This window comes from Cryptomeria japonica, chromosome 5 (genome assembly GCF_030272615.1).
Source record: "Cryptomeria japonica chromosome 5, Sugi_1.0, whole genome shotgun sequence".
Taxonomy (NCBI): Eukaryota; Viridiplantae; Streptophyta; class Pinopsida; order Cupressales; family Cupressaceae; genus Cryptomeria; species Cryptomeria japonica.
In genome coordinates, this window is record NC_081409.1 from 858,539,639 (window position 1) to 858,564,285 (window position 24,647).

A 24,647-nucleotide genomic window follows, 5' to 3' on the forward strand; every position below is an offset into this window, starting at 1 on the left:
TTAAAGCTTTCTTAAGTAATTATTTCTCAATGTTATTCACCAACATAATTACATTTTGAGAAATTATTCTATTTCCCTTGAAGGTTTATTTTATTATTTGATGAAGCATTTGAAATACTTTTGCCTCAAAAGTTTACCATATATGATGTAAATTTATTTCTTTTAGGGCAAACTATTTTACATGGGGATTTTGTTTTTAAAGATGTTAAATTTTATCCCTAATGTGAATATTTGGATTTATCAATAAAACTAACCTTTTTTTTTTTATGTGGGATACATTTGTTCCTTCCTTGGCATATATTTTAGAGGAGGAAGTATTCCTTACCCTAAGTTGGATATAATGTTTTATTTATCATCTCTTAAAACACAATAATTTTATTCCTTGCAAAATTGCTTTGGTAAGAATCATATTCATTTTTAGTTACCTTTTGAATAATTATAAACGAATATATCTTGTCAAAGGGAAATTACATAGATTCTTTGAGGTAGAAGTACATGTTGATATTTCTTATCATTTTTTCATTAATATTGACACCCTAAATCAATAAATTGAATTATTTATTAGGGTAAATTATAAAGAGTTTGATTCACTTTTATGATGATATGTTTCTCTAATCAAATTGAAAAGTGAAAATATATTATTGCAAAGATGGAATATTTATCCAAAGTAATTATTTCCAAAGGGAATTTTATATGGTTAATGTTACTTTTGTAAAGGAAATTTGAAAAACATATGAATATTAGGGATTATTATTTCGGTAAGCATTTGCCTTAGAATTTTTAGGAGCAAATTGTTAAATATCCCTAGCAATATGAGTTTTTGATAAATAAATAAATTGATTACACTATTTAGTGTGCAAGATGTTCACATATGGAAGTTTACATTTATGCCTAAAAGCACATATTGAGGAGGGAGTACTTCTCACTAACAATCTTTATTTACTTGCAATAACATTACCGAAAGTAAATATCATTTATAGCATTTGACATAATTATGATAATATTTTATTTTCCTTTGAGGAATTATAAAGGTATAAATGTTTTGCCAAAAGGCAAATTGTATTACATAATTGATATTATTTTGATGCATTATTTATCATTATTTTTACATTAATATTTTTACCCATAAATAATTAAATTGAATACATATTGGGGAAAGTATCATGTCTTATTATATGGATGATGCATTTAAAGATCAAAATATTATATTTGGACCAAAAAAGAAAATGTGTTTTATTTTGAAGAGTTATTTTTTACCTTGAGTAAAATGATGAAAACAGTTGTGTATTAAAATGGACTTATATTGCATATGCTAATTATTTGCCCTAGGTCATAAAATCAAATGTCTATATTAGGGTAAATTATTCTTTTATTATGAATAAATAATTACAAGTGTAAAGTGCTTTGAGTTTTATGAGGGAATAAAGATTATTAATGCTTCAAAAGAAAAACCTAATCAAGAGTAATATATGATTTATCAATGAAATTGATTGGTTTAAAATTTTTGCAGGATATTTCATCAAAGCTTGATGAGGAGGAATATCAAAGAATGCATAAACGGAAATGAAATTTTACCAAAGTGAAAGATTGAAAAGAGTATTATTAAAGTTTTTATTTAGTATGTATTTAGGGTTCTTATTTGTAATCATTTATTAAACCAAAGGGTGTGTCCTTTGGAAGGAAATTGTTCGTAACTCCCTCCTATGTGTGAAAGGGTGTGTCCTTTCATATGTGCCTATTGATTTATATATTTAAAGGGAGTCGGTTTTTTGAAGAGGGGGGATTTGATAGAATATCATGGTGTTGTAAGGACTGAAAGTCATTTGTACTAGGGAAGTCTGTAGGAAGAAGAAGTACCATTTCGTGCAAGCAATTTGTAATGGAGTATCTGCAAGTATAGCTTATGTATGCAATCATTTCCTGAAGGTTAATAACAAGGTTTGTTGTTTCTTTTCCAAATATTGTGCACACTTTTGTGTTGATAATTATCTTTGTCCTCTTGATAAATCTTTGTATAGATTTGTTATGATGTGAATCACATGTTGTTGCATTAAGTGAATTATTGAGTTCTTATTGTTTGTGTAGCACATACTGAACCTTCATAAATGATGAGAAATTGTCTCTTGACTTGATAAGATATTCTAACCACAAAGTGTCATATATATCCCTAGATAGAGGCACTGGTCTGTTATTGATTTTAAAAGGTTTTGATCTATATGCACTCAAAGTCCTTGATAGAAAAACATTCTTCCCAAATCCTATATGAACTGATCTATGCATATGTCTTTTAGGTCCTGAAAGCAATCTAATTTTCAATATACATTCACAATCATTTCTTTTTTAGGGAATTTATTTAAAGCACATAATAAAACATAATTCCAGACAACAATTTGTCAGTTTGTAATTTGCTAAAAGGCTTAAATCCAATTTAAATAATCTCTTTTGTTCTTGAGAGTGTGAGGTACACCCGCCTAGGTTTAGTGGAGCCTAAAGTGCAAAGGGATTTAGTCTTTGACTATCCCTGTTCGATGGCCAAGGCTGATTGGATTGCTTGAGGATTTGGCAAGTCTTTTGGTTTTCCAATCTGTGGTTTTGGGAACCAACACAAGGTTTGATGATGGTTTATAGTGTATAGATTTTTTAAATGAGAAAACAAAATGGAAAAAGCTCCTTCATTAACTTAGCCAAATAAAGCATGCAACAAAAGTTTCACTGTTATGACTAACATGCACCTTCAGTCACCATAAATCATGGTAGAAAACATAGAGTTTGGAAAATGCGCTAACAACCTTAGTTGGAGTTAACATTACTCCAACAATTAGTCTTTGTCAAAAATTGTAACAATGTGGGAGAAACAAGGTTTGACGATGGTCTATAGTGCATATATTTTTTAAATGAGAAAACAGAATGGAAAAAGTTCCTTCATTAACTTATCCAAATAAAGCATGCAACAAAAGTTTCACTGTTGTGACTAACATGCACCTTCAGTCACCATAAATCATGGCAGAAAATAGAGATCTTGGAAAATGCATTAATAGCCTAAGTAGGAGTTAACATTACTCCAACAATTAGTCTTTGTTGGAAATTGTAACAGCGTGGGAGAAACAAGGATTGACGATGGTCTATAGTGCACAGATTTTTTAAATGAGAAAACGGAATGGAAAAAGCTCCTTCATTAACTTGGCCAAATAAAGCATGCAACAAAAGTTTCACTATTGTGACTAACATGCACCTTTAGTCATAGTAAAGGCAGAAAGCAAAGAGTTTGGAAAATGCGCTAACAGCCTTAGTTGGAGTTAACATTACTCCAACAATTAGTCTTTGTTACAAATTGTAACAGGGTTGGAGAAACAAGGTTTGACAATGGTCTATAGTACATAGATTTTTTAAATGAGAAAACAGAATGGGAAAAGCTCCTTCATTAACTTAGCCAAATAAAGCATGCAACAAAAGTTTCACTGTTGTGACTAACATGCACCTTCAGTCACCGTAAATCACGATAGAAAACAGACAATTTGGAAAATGTGCTAATAGCCTTAGTTGGAGTTAACATTACTCCAACAATTAGTCTTTGTTGGAAATTGTAACAACGTGGGAGAAACAAGGTTTGACTATGGTCTATAGTGCATAGATTTTTTAAATGAGAAAATGGAATGGAAAAAGCTCCTTCATTAACTTAGCCAAATAAAGCATGCAACAAAAGCTTCACTATTGTGACTAACATGCACCTTCAGTAACCGTAAAGGCAGAAAACAGAGATTTTGGAAAAAGCGCTAACAGTCTTAGTTGGAGTTAACATTACTCCAACAATTAATCTTTGTTGGAAATTGTAACAACATGGGAGAAACAAGGTTTGATGATAGTCTATAGTGCATAGATTTTTTAAATGAGAAAATGGAATGGAAAAAGCTCCTTCATTAACTTAGCCAAATAAAGCATGCAAAAAAAATTTCATTGTTGTGACTAACATGCACCTCCAGTCACTGTAAATCATGGAAGAAAACAAAGAGTTTGGAAAATGCGCTAACAGCCTTAGTTAGAGTTAACATTACTCCAACAATTAGTTTTTGTTGGAAATTGTAACAGCATGGGAGAAACAAGACGATGGTCTATAGTGCATATATGTTTTAAATGAGAAAACGGAATGCAAAAAGCTCCTTCATTAACTTAGCCAAATAAAGCATGCAACAAAAATTTCACTGTTCTGACTAACATGCACCTTCAGTCACTTTAAATCATGACAGAAAACAAAGAGTTTGGAAAATGTGCTAACAGCCTTAGTTGGAGTTAACATTACTCCAACAATTAGTCTTTGTTGGAAATTGTACCAGCGTGGGAGAAACAAGGTTTGACGATGGTCTATAGTGCATAGATTTTTTAAATGTGTTTTTTCTCATTCCCCATCATTTGTCATTTTATGCTAGGGTTTTTTCTTATTTCATTTGAAATATTTGAAGTCAAAACCGTTTCACGAATTAAAAACTGAGCAGAAGAAAATATTTGACTAGTATTTCATGTTTTGTTGTGTTTGAAATTGTGCGAAAAAATTTGATGTTTTTAATTTTTAATGGTGTTTTGAATATTAAATGATAAACATTATTCAATTCCACTATTTTAATGATTTCATAGGGTATGCCAATCTTAAATCAGAAGGCTTTTTCTTCCTCCAAGGGAATTTTTAGAGAGTTGTGTTTTGCAAACGGTTCAGAAGTTCATAAGCTGACAACTATCTTCTAGAAGTCTTGAATTGTGCTACACATAATTTTGTTTTAGAAGCAATGAATTTTATGACAATAGGGATCAGTGACTTGCCGTTATCTCCAATATTTTATTGTCAAAACTAAACTATGAATCTGAACAAGTAAACCTATCTTCCCTTTGGTTATATATAACTTTCCTTCACATTGTTAGTTTAAGTCAAGCAGAAAAACATGACAATCAACAATAAAATAGAGAAAACAAAACAGAAATGAAAACATTACAACACATAACACAAAGTTTAACGTGGTTCACCACTAAGTGGCTACGTCCACCAGAAATGTAGGGAATTGTCTTATTAACCAATATTCAATACTACAGTACATACATGACTGCACTCAATCATTTACATAGACATCTTAGATATGAAATGAAGTCTTATGGGGAAGACAAACAACCATGTGACTGTTGGTCTTCATATTCCCAACAATCTCCCCAGTGAAATCCAACCAACATAGCCATCCACAACAACATCCCTGCTTCCATTTTTGAAATTCACATTACAACCAGCCTACTAGATTTTAGCTTTGTGATCTTCTGCTCACATACACTTCGGATTAATCTTCTCCAAAGCACGTCAGATTGAATAAAACCTAACCTTTGAACCATGACATTACGATTAACTCCTGCAGCTAATATATCCAAAACATTGAAAAGATCATTAATTAGTTCTAAAATGAACCCTTCATCCTAAAATGAATCCTTAAGATCATCGGTGCTCCCTCATGACAGAACATTGTCATTTCGAATTCCATCCACCGTTGCCAACTCTACACTATCCTTAGCACCTTCTGAAGCTTCAATTACAAGGTTCGAAGGTTTGCAAGAGAAGCATGCAATCAGTGCATTCCATTCTGCCTCCACTTCTGCAATCTTCATCAATAAATCATTGCTTTTGCAATCTACCTCTTCTTCTTCAAGGTCATCATTCGCTAGATTCAAGACTACATCCTTCTCACCTCAAGAGGCATCCTCCTCATCTTGGAAGGGAAACAAACCAGTCTCGTCTTCTTCAAACAATGAATACAACAAACACTCTTCTTCTTCAGCCGAAGTCTCCTCCTTTTTCCAGCCATCCCACCAATGGCGTTTGGTTTCAACCTCCACTTGGACATCACTCTCTACCGAGTCTAGACTATCAAGAAATTTTTCGATGACTGATTCGGCTTCATCATCTAATTCAGCCTCATCATCTGAAACTTCAGGATATTTGTCGATAACATAAAAGCACCCAGTTCCGGGATCAAACACAAAGTAAGGGCACCCATATCCAGGATCAACTATCCAATCGTATCCCATCTCTGCTCAAGTCAACCGTGGCTCTGATACCAATTGTTAGTTTAAGCCGAGCAGAAAACATGACAATCAGAAATAAAATAGGGAAAAGAAAACAGAACAATGCATAACGCGAAGTTTAACGTGGTTCACCACTAAGTAGCTACATCCACCAGAAACGCAGGGAATTCTCTTATTAACCAATATTCAATACTACTGTACATACATGACTACACTCGGTCATGAATATAGACATCTCAGATATGAAATGAAGAGTCTTGTGGGGAAGACAAACAGCCACGTGATTGTTGGGCTTCATATTCCCAACTACACATTTTCTCAATCGATGCAAACTGTCTTACAGAACAAAATATATCTTACTGTAGATTCTGCCTGGGATTGGAAGCGTTGCCAAAGCAAGCAGGGAGGAGAAATGTAGATTGCCACTAGTGCCAATCACTCGCCAATGTCTTCCGTCATGAGATCTAAAGCCTTTTGCATTTTTAGAATCAAAAAAATTTGAGAATTGCATTATTATTGGGGTATATAATTTATTGTGATTATTTTCGACTGGTCTGCAGTCATCCCATTTCTAATCTGACATGTCTATTGACCGTGGGCATCTCTCCTCCTGTGCCTCCTTTGGGTGCACTTGCGAATCCCACAGCAAATTCTACAACTTTCATTCTTCTCAAAGTGATAATGATGCTTCAGAAGGCCTGTTTTCCTTCGTTTGGAGTGAAAATGGGTGAGAAAAGTCGGCAACATCACACATCTCTATTTTGTATTGGTACAAGGTAAAGATATCAGCATCACTTGTCTATTGTATTGTTAGAACTGTAAGTTTTAATCTCTCTATTGACTGTTCTGCTTGTTATGGTCAGAAATTTTTTAGAGAAACTAATTATACCAGTTTTATTGCTCTTTAAGAAACTACCATAAAATGTTGATCTAATATTGATTTAAACTTAATTGACAGGGCTCGTAGAGATGAATTATTTTTATACTTTTCATTTAGAAGACACGCAAAACTCATTTGTTTGAGAAAGAGACTAAAAGTAGAGCTATAAATAAGTACTCAAAGCTTGGAACTAGATATGGCAAATCCCCTTAACGCAAAAAAAAATGAAGAGGATTTACAAATTGTTTCAATTGTCAGTAACAAGACAAAGTAGTAGATCTACAAATAAGGAAGGAGCGGGAGCTCTGCGTCATTGACTTTTTAGATGTTTTAAGTTCTTATCTGATTCTTGGGCCATTAAACCTTTTCAACGATATCGGCACGGTGTTCCTTTTAGTTGTATTTAGAGTAGAGACCAAGTTATAGATTCACATCATATGGGTTATGTTAATACTATAAACTGAACATTTGGTTAAACATTAATGCTCTCATTACATTTTTGTCACCTTAATCAAGAGAAATTAATTTATTTTGTGATATTTAAATCATGTACTCGTTTTTTTACATGGTTTACATTTTATTCTCATTTACTATAAGGAAATTTTTCAAATTGGAAAAGAAGTAATTGTTTGTAGTGATCTCATTAATTATATGGGTATGTTAAATATTCAATATGAATCATGACCTCAATTCTACTACAAAGATATGAAGAAGAATAAGAGCATATTTTCCTCTTTAAAACAATAAAAACAAAACAATTAATGTCATTAGATTTCCACAATCAAATAATCTATCTGTATAATGCTTCTGGATTTGATTGTTCTCCTAGTGCTCTCTATCATCCTCATGATGGATCACAAAGTGTGATCCGAAATAATGATGCCAAAAAACTCGCACAATCAAATCTAGAAGCATTATACAGATACAAAACAATTAGTTAAGGTGGTTTCAGTTATAGACATAAAAAAAAAGGAAAACAAAAAGATAAGCATCATAATTCTATCACTTTTAATAAGAAGACCATTAAAACCAATAACATTGGTATTGTGATATTAATTCATGTGGAAAAAAAATCATATGTAATTCCATGTTTAGTAAACCAAACAAAGAGAAAAAATTTACAACTTTATTTAAAGGGAAAATGATAGAATTTGGAATTAGGATGTAGATGAGAGGTTAGTTTGCATCATCATCTATAGCATGTATATTTGAATAAAATTGAATCTCAAGAAAATTAAACCTAACTAAATTCTTTGATGATAAAATTTTAAAATATTAAATAGATAGAATTCATGTAAATTTTTTTTTAATAAGAAAAAAATATTTTTAAAAATTTTGTACATAAGTTAGGTTGTGTTTATTAAGAAAAGTAATTAATATAGAAATAACTAACCAATGTATAGCGAATTTTTCTATTAAATTTTTTTTATTTTGATGAATTCATAATAGATTATTTTCCTATGAAAGTTTGCGGTGTCTGCTTTGATTTACCTTGATGTATTTCAGAGATGTTACCAAACAAGTATAGGAAATTAAATACTTACCAATGAAGGGTAAATACTACACGATAAAAAGGTTTTGTAAAGCTAAATTATAAATTTAATGATACTCAACCTAAGAGGCTGATAAATGTTGGTACAAAGTATTTCTTGCGTGAAAAAAATACAATATTTCTTTGACAATGCAATGAATTTTTTAGACTTATGTCAGACCACGCCCTCAATACAGTTTGCAAGAAAAGTAATGCCATATAGATTTGGATGATCTCGTGTAACCTGGCTTAATACTTAAAATGTTGAATTTACAGTTGTTCATTGATGTGAGTACAAACATTTAAGCCATTTATTTTAATGTCGACCGTTACAAACAAGGCTTGTTGGGTGTCCAAGATAGCCTTCCCGCGGTCTGGGTCAGTATTGGCACAAGTGTTCCTTTGAAAACTTTGAAATTCTGCTGTGAGTAGTAGTTGGGGAGTGCTTTCCCTTTGCCAGATGGGGGCCAGTATGCTCCATTTGCAAAACTATCTCTCACAGACTTCCACAACCAACGATTTCCATTTGGATTCTCACACCATGTTACCTGCTTCTTATACTCCTCGTCTGGAGCCACAAACCGATATCCTTCGCTTCTGATGACATGACCTGCGCTTCCTCCAATTGCATATATTCCCTATTGGCAACGTGCACATACCCATGTCGGCACCTGCCTCATGCCAATTGCGAACGACGTGATTAGGTTAAACAAGGTCAATCTTCATGAGGCAGCAAAGGGATTAAGGGTGGAATTGTATTTACCTTGGCATACGTTCAATGAGGCCAGACCCAAAGTGGTTGAACGCCACTGTCACCTTCATGTCTTTATCTGCTGTATAATCATCGCTGTGTCCCAAGAGCATCACCTGTAGTGTTTTAATACACAGTCAAGATGAGTCATTCATCCATATTCATGCAAGTAGTTTACAGTGTACAGTTTTGTTTCTTACTAGTTACCTTATCATGGTAAGAGAAGCGATTATTAGAAATTTTGTTTTCCCATAATCAGCCGAATAAGCCTTAGTCTCCTATTCGTATTTATCATGAAGGATGCTTCCAGACAGAGGATTGCCTGGTCGTCGTATGCTTCTTTATTTTATCAGTTCTCATTATCTTATTCAATACTAATTTTGAAAAAAACATTTGAATTCAACATACATCACGTTTGGAATTAACGAAACCATTGCAGAGATAGCGTTCGTCATACAGTTTGATATTATCCTACGGCTACCTCATCGAATCCACTATAATATTGGAGATAATATCTAGCCGCCTCTCTAATAGCTAGATATAGTTTCTGCTGCAGCATTGCTTCAGAATGAAACAACTAGGTGGATATGCTTTGTGATTATTTCTATTTTTCATATTGCCTTTTCCATGATAAAATGTACCGTATCTGACACTCACTATGCTATTGGAATTCAACCCATACCATATACTTTTCATAATATTCGTACTACAGTTAAATGATCTTATTAACTTCCTATCATAAGGACATATAAGTAGATATCGAGGAATATGATGAGCTTAACTATACGGTTTAAATTAATTTTTAATCTAAAAAACAGCTGGGATTGAACTATATTATATATTTTCTAATAAATAATCAATGAGTGTTTTGATTATCATTATTTTTCTTTTACGATTATGTAAATTATGTTTAATTAAATTTTTACTAATGTTTGATATTTGATGAATGGGTTTGAATGTGCAAGGGAATTATTGATAAGAAGAAGACCAAAATAATTAGAAAGGGATTTTCTATTTCATAGCATCAATCATTGGTATCTAATGATGGTGCAAGCATGACTTTATATCACAGCATGTCAAGTGAATCAAGATGTATATTACATGCAAGCCAAGAAGGAATACAAGTTATTCATAATGACAACATCATCTACTTCATTTCTTACTTCATTTCTAATTATGCTTGGCATATGAAGAAATTCCAAAATAATGAACCTAATGTTTATAAATTAAAATTCCCAAAATAAATCTCAATGATAGAGGTGCTTGGGTAGATGACGACAATTAGAAATAAAAGGAAATGGTGTGTGGGGTAGAAAAAGTTAATCAAAGTTGATAGAAGTCTTATTGACAACAAAATTATGGGAACTTACAGTAATAGAATAATAGGAAATAATGATAGGAAGATTAATGCTATGAGATTTCCACAATCCATGTTGTATTCTCTTAATTTTTTCTAGATTTGATTGTGTAAGTATTTTTATCATCCAAAAAAATACTTACACCATCAAATCCAGAAAAAATTAAGAGAATGATAAGAAGTTCAAGTTATAAATAGAGATTAATCCGGCCAACAATCCTACACCAAATAGAACAGAAAACTGAATTCAATTTCATACAAAGGTAGATGCACAATGCATGGAGTCAATTTCAATTATGCACCAATACCATGATTTCTAACACATTACAAAGGTTATTCAATCCCCTATAGGAACTGATCAGCAAATGTTACTTTATAATTTCAAAACACTCAAACTTTGCTTCAGCCTTTCTTCACACACACCCAATCGCCCTGTCCTCTGTATCCCCTATCGAGCTTCTCTTTTGTTTGATTCCCTCTTCTATTTCTAACCAACCCACCCCAAAAACCAAACAACCCCTTATATAGGTCAAGCAATCAATTGATAACCGAATAAATACCAACCTTCACCTTGCAACAGTCAAGTCTTCATATCTTTATTGTGACAGGAATACTATAACTTACACAAAATGATAGGAAGTTTATTACATACCAAAAATAGGAGGCACACAACCTTCTTATTAAAGAAAAACTAAACTAAAGAGAACCAACCAAAATTGAGAGAAGAAATACTACAGAAAAGAGACGGCAAGACGCCCCAGACAAAAAAAGAATTCATCAGTTGCTACTCATGAGATTTGCAACAATACGACCCATCTTAGCGATCTCTAGTTCAATTATCCAAGAACAATCCTCTAATGGATGATGTCACCAATTGACCAGATACTTAAAATATTCTTTTTCGGGTCTTTCTTAACAACTGTCTATCAAGAATACACTTAATTTCCAACGGGTTGGTTGTGGTTCCCTGCTGCTCCTGGATGAAAGGTGACTCGACCTCTGCAACATCTCCTTCCCCATTTTCTTTGTAATGATATAGGTCTGCCACATTAACGATAGGAGAGATGCCCAAATCTTAAGGCAAAGCTATTTCATATGCATTGGCCAAAAAATTTCTAAGAATTCTACAAGGACAAACTTTCTACATTTGGAGTTTGATGTAAACACTAGAAGGAAACCTCTTCTTATTAAGGTGAGCCAAGACAAGGTCTCCGACCTAAAAATGAAGTTCCCTTCACTTCTTATCAGCATGTTGTGTGTACTGCTGATTGTACCCTTCAATATTCAACTTTACCTCTTCATGGAGATCATGGATGACTTTAGTAAAGTCTTCTCCCATAGCACTACACTTTTCCATAGTACCAAGGTCTCTTAATTCAAATACACTCCTTGGATGCAAACCATATATAGCATAAAATGGACTAAATGTAGTACTTATATTAGGAGAGTCATTATATGCAAATTCAGCATGTGCCAATGCTAGATCCCAATTGTATGCTAGATCCCAATTGCCTAGTGTGTTTCTAACAATGCACCTCAACATGTTACCAACACTCCTATTAACAACCTGCATTTGACCATTTGTTTGGGGGTGGTAAGCAAAACCAGAACTCAGACTTGTGCCCAATTTCTTCCATAGGGTCCTCTAAAGATTACCCACAAATTTAGTATCCCTATCAAATATTATAGTTTTTGGGATTCCACATAATCTCACTACTTCCTTAGAGAAAAAATTTGCAATGTTAGGGGCATCATTATTTTTATTGCAAGGTATGAAATTTACCTTTTTTGGAAAAATCTATTTACCACAACAAAAATTGACTCATTGCTCCATTGGGTATGAGGCAAATCCAACACAAATTTCATACTCACTGAGTCCCAAGGCCAAGTTGGAATTGGTAGTGGTTGATATAATCTAGTATTTTAGCTCCTTCCCTTAGTATCCTTACAAATTCTACACCTTTCTACATACCTCTTGACATCTTCTTGCATCTTAACTGCAAATAGGTTTTCCCCTATCCAAAGTGACCAACAAGACTGCCATAATGTTTCTCCTTCTACAAATTCTCTTGTGGAACCTCTAGGGTCTCCACTTCTTTAATGATTGAACCAAAGAATAAAATTCCAAATTATAACCAGAATACTTCCTTTTTGCATCATTTAACTTCTCACTAAAGTATGCTACTACTTTACCTTCCAGACTTAAAACAACCTAGGTAATAGCCAATCCAATAGCATCACATTTGAATTCAAACACTTTCTAAAAATTAGGGAAAGCTAAAATAGGCTGCTCACTCACTTATTGTTTAAGAAATCTGAAAATTTCTTCATCCTTTCTAGTCCATTCAAATTGTCTCTTCTTCCCTTTAATGTTCTCAAAAATGGGTGCAACCATATGATAAAAATACCTAATAATTTTTTTATAAAATCTTGCAAGTCCATGAAATTTCCTCACCTCAAATACACTCTTTGGTGTTGGCCAATTAAGTATGGCTTGAATGTTTTATGTATCCATCTTTAGCCCATCCTTCGACACTACAAAAGCCAAGTAAATTAGTTCAGGCTGCAAAAACACACATTCCTTGAGATATATCTATGCATTTCCCTCTTGTAACCTTGTAACCACCTTCCTCAAATGCTCTATATGCTCCACTTAGGACCTGTTGAACACCAAAATATCATTAAGATAAACAATCCCAAATTTCCCTAGGAATGGTTTTGAAACCTCATTCAAGAGTCTCGTAAAAGTATTGGGTGCATTAGACAACCCAAAAGGCATAACCAACCATTCATATAAACCATCATTAGTATTAAATGTTGTTTTCCATTCATCCCCCGATCTGATTCTAAATTGATGGTATCCACTTTTCAAGTCTATCTTAAGAAAATACATTCAGCCACTTAAACAATCCCTTAAATCTTCAATTATGGGAATTGGAAATCTATATCTGATGATTATTTTATTGATAGCCCTAGAATTCGTACACATACGCCACTCTCCCCCTTTTTTTGGTACAAGTACTATTGGAATAGCACAAGGTCTTAAGCTCTCCCTTATCAAACCCTTCTTTAAAAGATCTTCCACTTGCTTCCTAATCTCTTCATTTTCCATAGGTGTCAACCTATAGGAACCCAAATTTAAAATGCTAGACCTTGGGATCAAACCTATATGGTGGCTAATGCTCCTCATAAGAGGTACTCACAAGGTAAATTAGATGCAATAATATTTATGTGTTCATTCAAAACATTGTGTACCTGAAGTGGCAAATCATTAAGTTTTGTAGATGTAAACACACACCTAGGTTTAAGGACCAAATCCAATCCTCTTTCCTCATTCTTCATATCATGAATAAACTGCTTACCACTTACCAAAATTACCTTACTTTCTCTACAACTACTGTTGTCTGCTTCTTTCTCTTGGATTGGCATCAATATATGCTTGACTCCATCTTTGTGAATCATATAAGTGTTCTCCCTTCCATTATGCACCACTTTCCTATCAAATTGTCATAGTCTTCCCAACCAAACATGGCACACATCCATCAGAATCACATCACATAATATAGTATCTTTGTAACCACCAATCTTAAAATTAACATGAGCTTGCTCATTTACTAATGGGGAGGTTACTCAAACAGAGCCATTTCCTTGCTTAAGGGTAGTCAGATGTTATCCTTGTGGGATTTATGCTTTGTTCATATTGTCTTCTAGTCAATTTAGATACCTAATCTCTCTAGGAGTGCTCCCAATCCAGATGTGCTCACTTGTTGCTCAAGCATGGTTGAGATTCACAAGGGTAAATCCAACCTTACACTCTAAAACTCTTAACAAGTTCTTGCAGAGGATGTAGTAGGTACTTGGGATGTTTTTCAAGGTCAATCAATTGGTTTTGTGTGGGGGTTTCATTATTTTCCCCATCACTTCTTCCTTTCCCTATTTTCTAGGCCTAGTAGCCCTAGAGCCCCAATTAGCCCTACCTAACTGGTTTTTGTGGATTTTATCCCAATTTATCCAAAGACCCACACAAACTCTTTGCTTATCAGGATACCCTTTTGGAAGTAATTTCCAACTTTGGAATTTAGGAAACTCGCTCTGACCATACAGGTTTTGGGCTTGTTTTGGTCTTTTTCCAAGGGTTAGGTGTCTTCCTTGATCTACCTCACCTCCAAATTCACACATATGTTCTGCCACACATCACTTTTTCATCCCAAAAACTTTTCAACTCCAACCCTACTCATTCCTTCAAACACTTGCATAATCTCATTCATTTCCTAACTGGGCTATGACTAAGGTCGCCTAGGAAATGATGCTCATTGGCCTTTCAATGACCTCCAAAGGAAAATTAAAGTTATATAAACTGTACAAAGGTTCCATGGCTTGAGTCCCAAGGTTTATTGAGAATAACTCAAAGGACTTCAAGCTAGAACCATGTCTGGGCCTCTCAAACCCTTACTCAGGTCGAGAGCTTACAAAATTGGAAACTCAATTCAAACCTGCAAATAAACTAATCAAATTTCTTCATGAGAAAAACAAGAACAAGAACATGTGCAAAACAACAAGAAAGGTACAAGAACATTTACAAAACAACAAGCAAGGTAAAACAATGCAATAAATCCATTAATTATGGATTGCTGCTCTAATTCTTGACAATTGCAATGTAAAACTTCAAAATTGGTCTCAAAATGTATTCCAATCTACTCTAGGAGTTGAACAACCTCATTACATTTATTCTCAAATATTTAGATGCCATTTTTGGCCTAACTAACTCACCATTAGTTCCCTAACCAACCCTTTGCACAAAAATGCAAAAAGTTGCTCAACGTTGCAAAAAGTTGTCAAGCAACTTTGACAACTTTTGCCAAAAAGTGCATTTCTTCCTTTCGTGCTTTATTCTCTCCTCCAAACCATCTAATATGACTAAAAACCATTACATTGACATGTCCTAATGCCAAACAATGCTATTCAAGGCATTTTTCATCAAAATGCAAGAATTTCCCATTTTAGGCTTACAAGGGCTTACAAGCCAAAATTGAGCAAATGCATTGTCCTAAGGACATTCAACTTAGCCAAGAACTACCAAAAAACATAATAAGACCTAAGAGAAGACTCTTATTCACCATTCCAAACCAACCTATGAACAAACACAACAAAATGAAGAAACTGGACTCAAAACTAGGTGCTCTTGCACCATTTACAACCAATTGGTGCCCCTTTTGTAACCACGATACCTTATAAGGAGAGGGATGCTTAATTATTTCAAGGCCTAACTTATCTACCATCTATGTGGCAACAATATTATCCATACTACCATTATTGATGATCATTTTACAACATTTACCTTTTGACTTACATTTGGTTTTGAATAATTCTCTCCTTTGGACTAGTTCTTGACTTTCTTTTTAAGGCTTCAATAGTACCCTCTTTAATAACAAATATTCTCTTTATTTTATCTCTTCCTTATGGTGGAGATATAGCCCCACACTCTTCTGGTCAGCATGAATAATTTGATTACTCTTTTCAAACTTTTAATGCCCTCCTTGAGAAGATTCAGGACATTCCCAACTTTTGTGTCTAGCATATTGATTGCACTTAAAGCATTTTCCAGTGAAACCTCTTCCTCTACCTTAAGAACCACCTCTACCATAGGATCTCCCCCCTTTATTTTGATATCCTTCTCTATTATTATTGGTTGTGCCACTATAACTTCCAACTCCTTCTTGATGATATTGTTGTCCTCTTCCAATTTGTTGTCCCCTTTATCTAAATTATCTTCCTCTCTTTCTCTCTTGTTGGTTTTGCTTCCTTTGCAACTTCTCTTTTGCCTTGATGACAAGTTAATAACTCTCTTCTATACTTTTAGGGGACACTAGGATCAATTCATATTGAAAACTATACTTCAAACCATTTATATATCCTGCCACTTTCTTCATGTCATCCTCGCTATGTATTGATTGTATCACCAACTTAAAATATTATTTAGTATAATATTTCATAGGCATATCTTTTTATTTCAGATTTTGCACTTTTGAAGAGATTACTTTGATATTCTCTCAAAAGGAACTTAGTCTTCAACTTTGCAACCATCCAATCCCAAGAGTGAATATTTTCTTTATTTTTCTTCCTTCTCTCGAAATGAACAATGTCCCACCACATAGAAGTGTAGCCCTTAAATCTGGTGCACACAAATTTCACTCTCCCTTCTTATAAAACTCCCTTATACTCTAAATATTTATCTAAATCATTGATCCAACTGATGAGATCTTCTCCATTGAGGTTTCCCAAATAAGTAGGTGATGCAGAGGCGGGGTTCAAAACTCAACAACATGAAAACATATCAATACCAAGTAGACATTTCACAACAATGGGATCAAAACTTCTTCTCAAACTCAACACAATTACTCATATCATGAAATTTACTTTCAAATAAGTCTCTTTGGTATTTAAAGATTTCAAAATTAGCAAAGAATCATCAAGGAATGGTTCCCAAATAACACTCCTTACCATCCTTCACAGACTCCAACCTACTCTTCACAATAACCCTAGACTTCATTGCCTACCAACTCCAACCAATGACTTAGTGTATCACAGGATTTATTCAACCTTGGAAACATCTTATAGAAATCAAATACAACATTCATACACTCTTGGCAGCCCTCCAAAATACTGGAGTTCCAAACTTGTGTACTTTCCACATAGACTGTCCCCAACTCCTAGTAGCCTTTCATTGATAGTTTTCTAGTCATAACTCTTGACATGGAAAAATTATCCACAAGAAACATAGGTTTTCAAATACCCTTTAAGGAGACTTAAAAAAAAAAAAAATGATCATAAGGGTTGTTTTTGGACACTTTATACAAAACAAGGTTGTTACTGTTCAGCTTAGGCCTAATTAGGCCTCTTCATCAAAGCAACTTGTTGAATAATATCTTCCAAACTTCTAATCTGAATTTAAAGGATTGATTCAGGTCTAAAATGATCTAGCTCAACTGGTTTCATGATTTGGAGATTCCATTTTCATTTTGATTTATAAACACCTAATATTGCATTGTTAAAATAGAAAAATTACTCAATCTGCTCGCCTAGGGCATCATTTTTCTCCCTCAAAACTTGAGTTTCTACTCTGAAACCAATGGCAACATCGAAATGAATTTTAAAAATAACATTTCACTGATATTTAGAATTTTCCCACAGTGGAATGGGGATTTATCACCACTTTTGTGTCAAAACCCTTGTTTACTGGAATTTCAGACCCACTTTTAGTAATTTGTTCATATCTCCCTTGATACTTAATGAAATGAACTCAAACCAATGCCAAAATAAATACAACTGATTTATATATCTATCCATATGATATTAAGTTCATTTGGAGGATGTACCTGCACGTACAATTCACTGCAACATGACTGTTACAGAGAAATCTGGAAAGTTACAGTCAATAAAATAACCATAACTCTGTCAAATATTAACAAAGTTTGATGCCACAAGATCAAAAATTAAGTTAGTTCAATTATCTATCATATCCAATAGTTTTGGTATCAAAACATGATGAATTATATTATGAAAAATATAAATGATTAGACTGCAATGTCAGAAAACAGTAAAAATGGAGGGAAATTCAAAATTTTATTGATTTTTCTTCAATACATCCAACCACCAAAACAAGGGTTGATGAAAAAAATATATTTATAGGTTTTATCAACTCTCCAACATCCGTAAATACTTTTAAACATTAACTAACCCCAAACTAGTCAATTTTGTTCAATATGATAGTTTTATAAGAAAGTTGCAATGACAACTTTGTGTCAACCTTTGACAATTTTTCCACATCTTACATATGACCATAAAATGACTCAAACACACTTGAAATTTTCATACAATACCTTATTATGTTGCAAAATACTCAAAACACAAAAACATAAAACCACATTTACACCATTGCCATTGTGCTCCTGTCAATTGGCCTAGGTGCTCCTGCATCAGTAGGAACCTGCATTTTTGGTTTGGAACCCATATTCATCACGTTCATCAATAAAATTTCTTCAAAACTTTTAGGTTATCCTTTCTCTTCTTCATCATTCTCTCATTATTGTTCTTCTTCTCAAATTATCAATTACCTCATCATTAGGGGTTCCTCTTTTATGTACCCTCTCCATAGCATATATCCAAGCAATCAAATGTTGCAACATTTCTTGGACTCCTTCACCATGTTCTATTTTTCCTCATCCTCAAGCACCTCCTCTGCTGATTCTCCTTAAAGGCATTTTGTCCACAATACTAAATCCCAGCCTCTTAAGGCTTTGATACTATTGGCATATGCACACTCCAATGAGACATTGTATGCGATTGAAGGTTTTGTCATTGACGGCAACCTTGCAATCTTATGGCACCGGCAAGCCATTATACCGGCAAAGCATTACATCGACAAGTTAGTGCACTAGCATCAGCAGATCACACTCTACATCGGCACTCAGGACACCGGCACAGAGGCCGACAGGATTTTGTTATATTATATTTTTTTTTATTATTGTAAAAATGTGTAAGCTGACTTGGCAAATTGTAAAATGACTCTTATATATAAAAGAGATCATTGTAGACATTTGTATGAGGAAAAAGAGAAGCATTAAGGAAAATATTAGGTAGACCTAATGTGTGAAATATAGGTCAAGGGGTATATATCTGGCATTGAAGATTCTATTGTAAAGTAGTACAAGTTATTGGATTAGTATAATCCTTATTTGTAAGTCAATGAGACTTCCCATTGAGCAGTGAGCTCTAGGTAGTTGGCCTTCCTGCATGTGCAGGCCCCTATTGTAAGTAATATTCTCTTATTGGCCAGTGAGTGAATATTGTGGGTCACAAATCTCACCAAGGTTTTTCCCACACCAGGTTTCCTCATTAAAATCTTGTGTTATGGTGAGTTTTTCATGTGGATGTTCTTGATTCTGTTTATTGCATTATTTCTTGCATACCGGTACACTGTTATATTATGTTCTGCATGTTTTAAGTTAAGAAATTCTAACTACCGGTTAGATACTAATTCACCCCCCCCCCCTCTCAGTATCTATGGGATCCCTAACAATTGGTATCAGAGCTTGGTCCTCTATTTTTAGAAGCCTAACAACTTGAGGAAGATCTTGACACCGGTAAAGATGGAAAATCTGATGAAACAACTGGAAGGAGCTCTTACAAAATATGATGCAGAAAAGTTGAAAAATATCAAATTAGAAGATGATTTAAGGGCAGCTCAGGATATCATTTAGGAACCTCAAGAAAATCTTACTGTTGCAAGAAATAAGAGAAGAGAACTTTGTGAAAAATTGCAAGATGAGAATGATGAAAAGGAATCACTTAATGATATGATAAGCAAGTTGAAACAAGAGAACATGACAACAAAAAATGAAATGCAGGATATGACTATGAGATTTTGCAAAGAAATTGAGGATAGGAAGAAGAATGAAGAAGAATTGACCAGAAGACTAAGTGATGCAGCAAATGAGAACACAAGACTTAGCTATGAAAATGACATGTTGAAGACAGATTTGATGCATACTCAGAATGACTCAAATGAACTGATGAGACAAAAAGAAGTCTTAGAAAGAGAACTAGAAACTGCAAATCAACATAAAGAAAAATTCAAGAAAATCTCAGAGGAACTTGGCACCTTGCTAAAGAATCAAAAACCTAAAGGTGACACTTCTGGAATTGGCTTTGAAGTTGGTGAAAGTTGTGGTACTACAAGTACTCAGGATCATAGCAAACCAGTAAGACAACCTAATGTTTATAAATTCAATGGAAAATGCTTTAACTATAATAAGTATGGTCATAGAGCAAATGAATGTAGATCTAGAAATTATCAGAATATCAACACACCCACCGATCAATGTTCTAAATGGAACAAAGTAGGTCACAACTCTGAAAATTGCAGAATGAATGTGAGATGTTATGTTTGTGGAAGATTTGGACATTTATCTAATCAATGAAGGACACAAACCGGCATAGGTTATGGGAAAGCTATTCAGAAGAATATTGTAACTTGTTATGCATGTAACAAGATTGGGCATATTGCTAAATTCTGTAAAAGTAAAGGAACACTGGTAGACAACAAAAGTTCTAGCTTGAAAGTTTAAGAAAAAGTTGAAGAGGTTAAGCAAGAATTCTCAAAACAATGGATTAGAAAAGCTGATCTAAATATTGGGAATACTCCTCCACCGGTAGAACAAGTCAATGCTTCACTGGTAGGATAGAGTGATGCTTCACCGGAAGGACAGAGTAGTGCTCCACCGGCAAGAAATTCTTCATCTAATTGAAGAAAATTTCCTTGAGGGTTTGGCAATCTATTGATACATGTGCTAATTATTCCCTCGGTTAGAGATAAGAAGTTGGAAATTACTTATTACTGGCAAACAATGTTAAGTGAATACTTAACCGACATGCAATTAATGTGGTAGATGGAAAAAAGACACTATAAAGTTAAGGTTTTGGCTCCATTTCATTTCGCCAAGATTTCAAAATTACGAAGAGCGCGAAGACTCCGAGCTAAGGCATTTCGAGCAAGAAGCAAGCACACTCCAAGCAATTATCCATCCAAGGCAGTAAAAGGTATTTAATCATGGCATCCACCTTAGCAATTGAATACATAGCAAACCCTACTATTTTTGAAGTGACAAAAAGACCTAGGCCCATATTTCAGTTAGTTCCTGAGATAGCAAAGAAGGATGATACCTTAGGTGCTTTTTCTCAAATTCCTAAGGGAGTTGTATATGCTGAAGACCCTAGAATGTACATCCACTGCAACATTGAAGAGTTAGGGGATGAGGAAATTAAAACCATGTATAAAACCTTGATATGTGATAAAACCGGCAATGTAAAGGATGAACACAAAATAATTGAGACCCTAGGATTTATAGAGATCCTTGGCATTCCTAAATTTCCAAAGGATGTGATTAGGATAGTTTTGAGCAGGGTACATGGAGAATTTTTCTGGTTAGATGCAATCCATAAGATCACCAAAGAAGAAACTGACACCCAAGAAGAAGAAAAGGACAAACAGAGACTTGGCCCCTCTTGATATACTGCTGAGTGGAATAACAGAGGAAGGTAAACTGAAGAACATAGAGAAAATATATGACACTCTAACAGCTGATGAAAAAGAGCAAGTTGAAAATAGTGTTATATTACATATGGATATGTACAAGAAATTTTTGATGGAAGTAGTCAATGAAATTCCTGATGAATTATTCAAAAGACTTGAGGCAAGAAGACAGGCAGTGATAGAATTGGATAAGAAAATAAAAATTGAGAAGCTACTTGCTATATATTCGGTAAACTCTCCAAAAGAAATTGATGATTTGATTGCTCAAGCAAACTGGTTAGTATTCTCTACTGCACACCGACATATTTCACTAATGGTAGGAAGAGTTAATGAAGTGACAGAGGAAACAGAAGATGGATGGGATATATTCCTAGATGAGAAAGAAAAACAAGAAGAGTACAGGAACCCCAAACCTATAAAGGTATATCAGAAAGATAGAGACAAAGGGAAAGGAAAAGTTGGTGGACCACCAAGTATCAAGGTTAGAGACAACTTACCCCCACCTCCTTTGAATACTCCACTGGTAAAAACAACAACTACTAAAGATCAACCGACAGCTGAGAGTATGGATGTACAAGATGGCAATCCTAATCCTAAAGTCCTATATACTGTAGATGTTGATACTCAAAAGATTAACATAGTGGTAGACAAAGATACAACTGATAAGTTAGATATGGCTAATGAGCCTCCGGTAGCAGGGGAAACTGAGAAACTGATAGAAGATAAAGAGAAAAAGGTAGAGACAGAGTCACAGACTGAGGCAATACAACATACAAAGAAACAAATAGAGCTAAAGGCTCCAGAACAACATCAACTAGAACAAGTACATAAGGAAACAGTGCCACCGACAACCAGTGAAGTAGGAAAACTAGTGCTTAAAGAAATACAGACACAAACAGACCTACTAGAGGTCAATACAAGCTTGGTTACTTCCACTGGTACTCAGATTGTTGGATCATCATCAGCATACAAATCAACAAATGTGACTGAGGTGTTATTAGATTCTATCAAGAAAATAACCGACTACAGCTCACAGGCTTACAAAGCAATTGATGATTCCTTACCAATTTTGAAGGTAATAGCTCCCAACTGCAATATAGATAACAAAGATTCTTTAGGACAATTGGATACATTGTGTAAATATATCTCAGAAAACATTAAGAAAATAAAGGAAGAGTCAGTGAAGGATAAATTAGAAGTAGTAAAACAAAAATTCTTTGATGAGGAAATAAAGAAGTGTAATAGAGATTTTGACACACTTCTACCAGAATTATGTAATTTGTTGAAAGAGTACAAAAATCTGTATAAGGATACTTGTAAAACAAACTTTTTGACTGTAGATATAGACAAGAAAATGAGCAAGGTACAAGATGAGATCAATAAACTTGCAGATAGTTTTGTCAACTCATCTGATACACTATCAGTTTTTGAAGAGAAGATAACAAATTTTGAGGAAGAACTACTTAAATTGGAAAGAGAGAAAGAAAGGATAATAAATAAGGAAAAACATTTGAGATCTAAACTAAGTCCAAGATTGGACTATCTAGCATCTTTGTTGAAGGAAATTTCTGAGGCACTAATACAAGGAAGCAAAACATCGGCAGAGCATTTGTAGCATCTCACCGATACAGTGAAAAGAACTGAGACAGCAATAAAGGATAGTAATAAGTTTATGGATAGTATAAACTTGTTATTGGGAGATCCTTTCAGATTATAACAACCCAACTACAAGTTTGAGGTTATGGATAGTTGAAAATACAAACTCTACTAACTTCTTGACAACCTTTGTCATTGATGCCAAAGGGGGAGTAGTAGTGGGATGGTAAAATTCAAATCACAGGACAGGAATCATATGCTCAGGGGGAGCTCTCATATTTTTGGTAATATTTTTTGGACTACACATTTTTGGATACTTTTTGAAATTGCTCATGAGTGTTGCCATCAATGCTAAAGGGGGAGATTGTTGGCATATGCACACTCCAATGAGACATTGTATGTGATTGAAGGTTTTGGTCATTGATGGTGACCTTGCAATCTTATGGCACTAGCAAGGCATTATACCAGCAAAGCATTACACCGACAAGTTAGTGCATCGGCATCAGCAGATCACACTCCACACTAGCACTCAAGACACCGGCACCAGCACAAAAGAAAGGAAGTATACCGGCACAAAGGTCGACAAGATTTTGTTATATTATATTTTGTTTATTATTGTAAAAATGTGTAAGCTGACTTGGCAAATTGTAAAATGACTCTTATATATAAAAGAGATCATTGTAGACATTTGTATGAGGAAAAAGAGAAGCATTAAGGAAAATATTAGGCAGACCTAATGTGCGAAATATAGGTCAAGGGGTATATATAAAGAACAGAGTAGGAATCGGTACTGAATCTGGCATTGAAGGTGCTATTGTAAAGCAGTACAAGTTATTGGATTAGTATAATCCTTATTTGTAAGTCAGTGAGACTTCCCATTGAGCAGTGAGCTCTAGGCAGTTGGCCTTCCTACATGTGCAGTCCCCTATTGTAAGTAATATTCTCTTATTGGCCAGTGAGTGAATATTGTGGGTCACAAATCCCACCAAGGTTTTTCCCACATCGAGTTTCCTCGTTAAAATCTTGTGTTATGGTGTGTTTTTCATGTGGATGTTCTTGATTCTATTTATTGCATTATTTCTTGCATATCGGTACACTGTTATATTATGTTCTGCATGTTTTAAGTTAAGAAATTCTAACTACCGGTTATATACTGATTCACCCCCCCCTCGCAGTATCTGTGGGATCCCGAACAAATACCACTATGATGGTAGCCTTACTGACAACAGAATTACAGGAACTTACAATGATAAAAAAAGAGAGGAAATAATGATAGGAAGTTTGGGATATAAACAAAGATTAATCCAAACAACAATCCTACACTAGATAGAATAAGAAACTGAAGTTAGTTTCATAAAAAGATAGACACAAAATGGACAAATTTTA

General features: G+C 34.2%; 1 pseudogene; it reads right to left on the bottom strand.

Annotated features, from left to right (window-relative positions):
• Positions 1–24,647, bottom strand: part of LOC131876236 (pectate lyase 1-like) — a 35,580-nt pseudogene that overhangs the window by 5,170 nt on the left and 5,763 nt on the right.